Source organism: Sceloporus undulatus, chromosome 8 (assembly GCF_019175285.1).
Source record: "Sceloporus undulatus isolate JIND9_A2432 ecotype Alabama chromosome 8, SceUnd_v1.1, whole genome shotgun sequence".
NCBI classification, from domain to species: Eukaryota; Metazoa; Chordata; class Lepidosauria; order Squamata; family Phrynosomatidae; genus Sceloporus; species Sceloporus undulatus.
In genome coordinates, this window is record NC_056529.1 from 19,142,508 (window position 1) to 19,150,527 (window position 8,020).

Genomic DNA, 8,020 nt, shown 5'->3' on the forward strand with positions numbered 1-8,020 from the left:
CAGCAACCCGGCCCCCGGCTCAATAAGGTTGCCTACCCCTGGTCTAGATCAAGGGAAGTCATAGTGCCACTATATTCTGCTTTGGTCAGGCCCCACCTGGAATATTGTGTCCAGTTCTGGGCACCACAATTCAAAAAGGATGTAGAGAAACTGGAGCCATGTGTCCAAAGGAGGGCGACTAAAATGGTGAAAGGTCTGGAAACCATGCCTTATGAGGGAGTTGTGTGTGTTTAGCCTGGTAAAGAGACGGTTAAGAAGTGATATGATAGCCCCGTTTAAGTCCCATCAAAGGGATCTCACATTGAGGAGGGAGCAAGCTTGTTTTCTGCTGCTCCAGAGAATAGGACACAGAGCAATGCATGCAAACTGCAGAAAAAGAGATTTCACCTCAACATTCAATCCTGAATCCACACAGATTCAGGATCGAGACCCACAGTCAGGTTGTTCGTGGTGGGGACTGATACCTCAGTGACTCATTCCCATTTACCTTTAAACAGGCTTGCCACTCGCCTTCATTCCTTGTTGGTGAATCGATTCCAAAATGTCCCTCGTTCCCACTATGAAAGCGGATCTTTTCATTATCCCCTTGTAATCACTTCTTTTTTGGCACAATCGTCATCCCCACCAGTTTGCGCTGCTTCAAAATGCATGTCAATCATCTGCGCGTCACCAGTGATGTAAGCAGCAGCCATATATATATAAACTTACAGCGCTTTATAAATAAAGGTTAATAATATATATATATATGTATATATATATATATATATATATATATATATATATATATATATGATTCAATTCATTGGTTTTGCAACGACTTGCCTCACTGCGCTGCCATCAGCCCAGTCGCCCGGCTTAATGCCCGGGTAATTGCAAGTAGTTGCAAAAGAATGAATTGAATCGTCTATCAATTTTATTTTATTCATGCGCCCATAGGTCACACGACAAGCACAAAGGTAGCGCTGAGGGTGTGGAGAAATGCTCGATCTACCAAAAACTGAGAACGACAGTCATCTATCCCAATCAGCAATTCGCTTTAAATCATAGTGGGAGCACGCCCCAGTTCTTCCCCTTCTTATAGAGGAAGTGGTACAATTGCATTCATGTCTGGTTTGTGGATGTCCTATGGTTGACCACTGTGAGAAACAAGATGCTGCCCAAAAAGACCTTTGGTCTGGTCCAGCACAGCTCCTCTATTTTATTCCTCCTTTATTCCTCTCCTTCTGCAGTGGCACTTCTTGCTTTTCTTTCAAAATATTAAAGCACTAACATTTGCGAAGGATGAGGGAGCATTTGGCCATCAGCTGTTAGTACTAAAGAGAGAGAGAGAGAGAGGCCCTTTAGGATTCCACCTTTGGGAAATATATTCTGTATAGTGCTGCACTGTTGTTTTATTTAAGGTGTCGTTTCTAACATGCTTTCAAGAGGGAGGGAGCCCAAAGCCAGTGCAACCGAAGTTCATTTCTGATGCAGCCATAAAGTTTCACGAGGCGCATTAAATCACGGAGGAGTCGGAGCAGCAAAAATCCTCAGCAAAGCTCCAAAGCTGTCAAGCTTTCTTCTCGGGGGCCCTTGGCTCTTCCCTTCGGGCCCATTTGCGTAACAAACGGTTTAAAATCCAGTCGTAAAAGGACGGCAGAACAGGGGAAGCCCTTTGCTCCCTTTTACAAGGGGATTTTGGAGCATACACATTGTTGACAAAAGCTCTCCCCCTTGCCCTCTTTTGCTTGTAAGAGAGATTCATGGGGAAGGAGAGGATGATGGAGATATTGCTATATTACTTGTCTTTGTAGTACTAATGCACAGTAGTGGCTGGTGGCTCCTATATAGAGATGTAGCAGTTGAGGGGATGAGGACATTCCCTAACCCAAGAATGGCTATGTGGCCATGTTCTAGAAGAGTTTATTCCTGACGTTTCGCCAGAATCTGTGGCTGGCATCTTCAGAGAATGCTGGCATGGAAGAGAATTGGGTATCTATATAAATAATAATAATAATAATAATAATTATTATTATTATTATTATTATTATATCACCTCCCATGAAATTTTCCTTTAGTCCCCTAATTTGTTGCATTGCAGGCAAACATTTAGTGCAGCTGAGCATTTCGTTTGAACATCCGAAGAAAAGGATATGCTACCATCTTGCAAAACCTCAGTTAACGTTAACGCTTTGCAAACATTGCTGTATTTAGAGCATCTATATCCCACCCTTCAAGAAAAAAGCCTCCAAGAGATGCTTCTGAAATTATAAATTGCTATGTAGAGAGTCCCCTGCCTTCATGTTTACAATGTAAGAAGATAGGATATAGAAGGAAAAGGGAATGACAGTAGGGGTGATGACTGAGGCTGCGTTTGCACTGCAGAAGTGACACAATTTGATAAGCTTGTTTTAAGGGCTGGGAGTCATCCATGCTCTTAATGGTGTGGAATTAGGTTTTCAAAGGCAGGTGGCCATTCTGGAAGTCTCAGTAGCCACTCACTTCCAAAGACAGTCCAAAATTTTGGACCTCAGCGTGACCTTTGTTACTTTGCTTTTTAGACTCTTCTCACTGAAACGATTCATGTTGCCTCTAGTTGACTCTATGGTCAACGTGAACCAAAAGTCACACCGGAGGACCTAGAGATTCCTAGGGAGAATACTCCACTAGGCATTTGTAGTTTCTCCAGCACAATTCTATGGTCAATGTCTGGCTGAAGTTGACCACAGAGTTGCACAGGAGGGCCTAGAGATTCCTAGAGAGATGGTCTCCAGGTAAAAACCTAATGTTTTTGTTCTTTGCAGTTTTTGCACATTCACGGGGGTCCTGTGCCCCTAACCCCAGCGAATGAGGAGGGATGAGTGTATATAGTTCACTATAGCACTGTGTTCTGCTGTATTACTGCAATGTGTTTACAGCATATACTGTAAATACATGATCATTGTACATATGTTAGAGTTCTGATTTTATTCCTTTGGTGCATTACTGTGATATAGTTCATTACGTTGTCAATTTTGCCCTGCTATTTTTTCTGTGTTGTGAAACTCTCCTGTTGTGTATTCCCATGAAGGAGAAAGCTCTGGAATATGTGCATCTCATGTGTCCCTTGCCGACATACCCATCCGATGTGTTGTGCGACTTGTCCATGTGGCTGTGTCGAATCCTGCCAAAAGATGGTGCTGTTTCATAGAGCTGAGAAGAGCCAACCAGGCCATGAAGTTCAGAGCCCACCCTTGGAGTAAAATACCATCGACGGCCGTTGTCTTAAAGACCATCAAAGAAGGAGTTTCCTCCGCAGCCTTCCTAGGACATCTGTTTTCATTGCTCTGCCCCATCCCTGGCAAGGGACCTTTTGCCCAGCGTTCAGCTTAAAATCTCAGCCTCGTAATGCAAACATAATGCTGTTTAATGTTCAGGTTTTGGAAGAAGGGGCAAGAAAATATTATTCCTTTTCCATCCATTTTGGTGGCGAACGTGTTTTAGTTTGAGCAGCTCAATGAGGTAGCAATGGCCAGCAGTGGCCCTCCCATTGTTCAAACTGGGCTATAATGGGAGAGAGAGAATGCAAACCTCAAGCCAGGAGATGGATGTCCAGTCTCAAAGGACCTGGAGCCCACTGTTCCCCTGTATTGGCTTTGGATCCCATTCAAAGGTTCGGTTTTAATCTTCACCATCATCCTTCATCCCCTCCCATGTTCTGCTGAGAATCGTATATACGATGGCAGGACTTGCATAGCAAAATGTCCGGGGGGCTTGGCTAACGTGTTTTCAATGGACTTTTGCCTTTCAAATTATCTTGCCTTATTGAACAGATAATGTCGGAGTTGGCTGAGTCTTGGGCTCGGCTCAAAGGGCATCCCTTGCTGTGCAGAGATGAGAGCACAAGTCGTATATTTGTTTGAATTTGGGGTGGAGGAACCTTTCATATCGGAATGCCTGAAAGAAACGGCAGTTGTTTGGATAATTGTGATAAAAACCCGAGACTCGAGCCCATGCTCTCGTATTAATCATAATCCTTTCTGCGCTTTGAACCTGTAAAAATAAAAAACGGGTGGAAAAACACAACAGCCTCAAAAGGACCACGCTTGTGTTTTGTTACACTCCTCTGGGTGATGGTTCAGGCTGCCTAAGATCAAGGGAGAAGCTAGGAATTCATGAATATGGATCCACAGGTACAATCCATGGAGCCAAATTATGATCTGAGTAGGATCATATTCATTTCACCGACTTTTTTTTTGAAATACGTTTATGTTCCAAAAGGTTTGGATGATATTTTCATTGGACCAGCTTTTTGGGTAGGGGTAAAGGAGCAGCCTTCAAAGTTATCTACTTTTGCTTGTAGAAGTCCTGTCCTTATTGGAGGCATTTGAAGAACAAACAACGGGATACGAGTCCCGTCGGATCAGAAGAAAGATCTGATTTAATCCATTTTTACTTCCCAGATGTTTCTGGGAAACATGGATCAATGGTCTGGAATAGGCTGCAGAATTAATGCAGTTTGGCACCATTTTAACTGCCGTGGCTCAGTGCTACGGTATCTTGGGATTTGTAGTTTGTTGCGGCACCAGAGCTCTGTGACAGACAGAGAGAAATATTGCACAAAACTACAAATCCTGAGGTTTTTAAACAGGCTGGATGGACATCTATTGGGAGAGCTTTGATTGTGTATTCCTGCATTGCAAAATGGGGTTGGATCAGATGGTTCCTGGGGTCTAGTCCAAATCTCTGAGATATATATATATATATATATATATCAATCAATCGAAGTGGTCAGTTCACCCTGGTTAAGCAACCCAGGGTGAATTGTTAAAGCCAGTAAGTTATAGTGGTTTGAATATTGGTTTAAGGCTCTGGGAGACCAGGTTTAAAATCCCTGTTTGGCCACAGAAACCCACTGGGTGACCCTGGGCAAGTCACACTCTCTTGGCCTCAGAGGAAAGCAAGGGCAAACCCCTTTGTGAACAAATCTTGCCAGGAAAACTGCATGATAGGTTTGATTTAGGGACATTATAAGTCGGAAACAACTTGACGACACACATCTGCCACAAGCAATTCCACCTTACCTCCACTCATCCTTATTCCTTATCTCCACTCATCCTTGCTCTATCAGACCTTCACAATGTTCATGTTCAGGATTTTAACTCTCAGAATCCCCCTCTAACATGGACAGTGACAAGTGGCTGGAGAATCCTGGGAGCTGTAGTTCCCTAAAATAACATTTCCCAAGCTCTGGCTTTTTTCTTTGAAATGCTAAGAGACCCTCACTGGGAAAATGAAGACTTCCAGAGAAAGCAGTTACTGTTGAGCTGCTGGACTCTGTGCACATTTTTGGATCATGGTAATTCCTATGCATGATTCTTCCAGAATCTTGAGTTTTCTGACTTGGTTATGGAAATCGTCTCCCTAGAAATTGCCTTTATAGGGGACTGAAATAGTCTCCTGTTATTATTTGGACATCACATTGCAAAGCAATCCACCTCCTCCGACCACAACTTTTGTCTTTGTTGCTTTGTGAAAAGAAAGGCCCATAGTTTCCCTGATGAACCTGTGAATTCCCATTGCGGCGGAGGGACAGACTGGCTTGCAGGCCTAATGGCAGGAATGTTCTGTACGTATTTTTTAAAATTGGATTTTCCCTTGCCAATTTTTGTGTTCTCTTCCCCCCCTTTAAAAGCCTACAAAAGCAAAAAAAGTGAGCTCAGTGGGCAATTTTCCTGTTGTTAACCCGTAGCCTGTAATCAAAGGGAAACAACCCGTCCTCCCCATATTTTCCTTTTTTGAAGCAGATAAGATAGGGGAGGTTATTAATCACAGGTTTCAATGGCTATGGTGGGAATCTGCAGCCGGGGCTGGCGAGTTCCAGCTTTGTATGGAACTTGTCAACATGTCCAGCGCAGCTCAGCCGAGGTCCAGAGGGAGCCTTAAAAAGTCATTACGCATCTGGTGTGCGATAAAGAGCCATTGCCTTGCAGTGATGTCATCTGTGAGTTTTTGTGTTTCACACACAAGGACAACACAGCAACACAGCTCTTGCGTGGAGGGAGTGAGATCCACTTTAATCTTATGCACTCCAAAGGGGCATTTTTGTCCCCCAAAGTTGCATTTTGTTGCAGAATCTATGCAGAATTAGACGTGCAACAACAACATCTTTTCCTCGGTTGTAAGAAATCTCTCCAGATTTCATCCCCTTCTGTTGGCTGCATCCACATTGCACAATTAATGCAGTTTGACATCGCTTTAACTGCCATGGTTCAATGCTATGAGATCCTGGTTTTTTTTAGTCTGGTTAAATATTTAGCCTTCTCTGTCGGAGAGCTCTGGTACCAAAAACAAACAACAAAGCCATAGGATGAAGCCATAACAGTTAAAGCAGTTTCAAATTGCATTAATTCTGAAGAAACACCTTGGACAAAAATTGACAACACTGCCATCGGAGTACTTTTTTGTTGTACCAGTCAATACACTAGAAGATCAAGATTTTTGTAAAATCTTCAATCCATGCTATTTTTCAGCACACCATCAATACTCCAGGAGCGTAGCTACAGGGCTGGCAGCAACAGGATTCTGTCCTCCCACAATTACATTTTCCTTCGATCCTCAATCAGCAGTAACTTGAATCGAAACGTAAGTTGAGCTTTGAGCAAGAAATACAGTGGGCCTTCCGCATTCTCTGGGGTTAGGGGCACAGGACCCCCATCGAAAGTGGGGAAAACGCAAATAAATAAAACAGTACTTTTTTTAACCTGAGAGAACACCTCTCTAGGAATCTCTAGGTCCTCCAGCAGAACTCTATGGTCAACATCTAGCAGAATTAGAGCATAGAATCATGGTGGAGGACCTAGAAATGCCTAGAGAAGTGTTTTGGAATCTTTAGGTTCTCTAATGCAACTCTGTGGTCAGCTTCCAGCAGAATTTCTCTGAAAGACCTAGAGATTCCTAGAGAGAACATATTAATCAAATCCGCAAATTAATCCACAAAATGCAGAGGGTCGAGTGTAGTGTTATTTCTCCTAATGTTACAAAATTGTAATGTGTCCAGATGAGCCTACTGAAATGACCCTAGATCAGTGGTTCTCAGCCTTCCTAATACCATGACCCTTTAATATAGTTCTTCATGTTGTGGTGACCCCCCAATCGATGGTCTTGGCTCCTAAGTCCATTGGAAATATGTGTTTTCCGGTGGTCTTAGGCCAAAGGGGTCGCAACCTACAGGTTGAGAACCGCTGCCTAGATGATTAATATCCCTATATGATCATTGTAATCTATCTAGATGTGTACAGTGGGCCCTTGGTATCCGCTGTGGTATGGTTCCAGGACCTCTCTCTCTCTCTCAAGTCCCATTAAATACAATGGCACTGTAAAATGTCTAACGTATGTTCCCCTGCAGAAATGAGTTACCGTTTTTGCTCATTGCAAAATAGTGGCATTCAGTTCAAGGTTACAAAAGTGGAATTACACGTGTGGTGCCAATGGACATGAGTGCCCACTGTACATAGATGTGCTTCCACATTAGACATAATGCATGGCTGTGTATGCACATTCAGTGATGCATTTGGTTGCGCACCTGCTGTTTTGGTTCAGCAGCACAACTTTGCCATTCAGTGCAATAGTTGTCTAGCCCCATCCATACAGTGGACCCTTAGTATCTGCTGGGGTTTGTTTCCAGGACCCCCTGTGGGTACCAAAATCCATGGCTGCTCAATACAATTAAATACAGTGGCATAGTAAAATGGTGTCCCTTCTATAAGATGGCAAAATCAAGGTTTGCTTTTCAGAATTAATAATAATAATAATAATAATTTATATCTTTCTAGATATATTTTTAAGCTGTGGATGGTTGAATCTGTGGATGAAGAATCTATGGATATAGAGGGGCTGACAGTATTCCCAGAGTTTGGAAATGCCTGAGCTGCAACAAGCTGAATATAGTGTTGAACCGTTTACTGGTCTCTTCGGCTGAACAGCCATGGGCATAACAACCAGAATATGGAATTGGACACTCTTCTGGTCTAATAAATGTAACCAGTGCTATCGCAGGGAA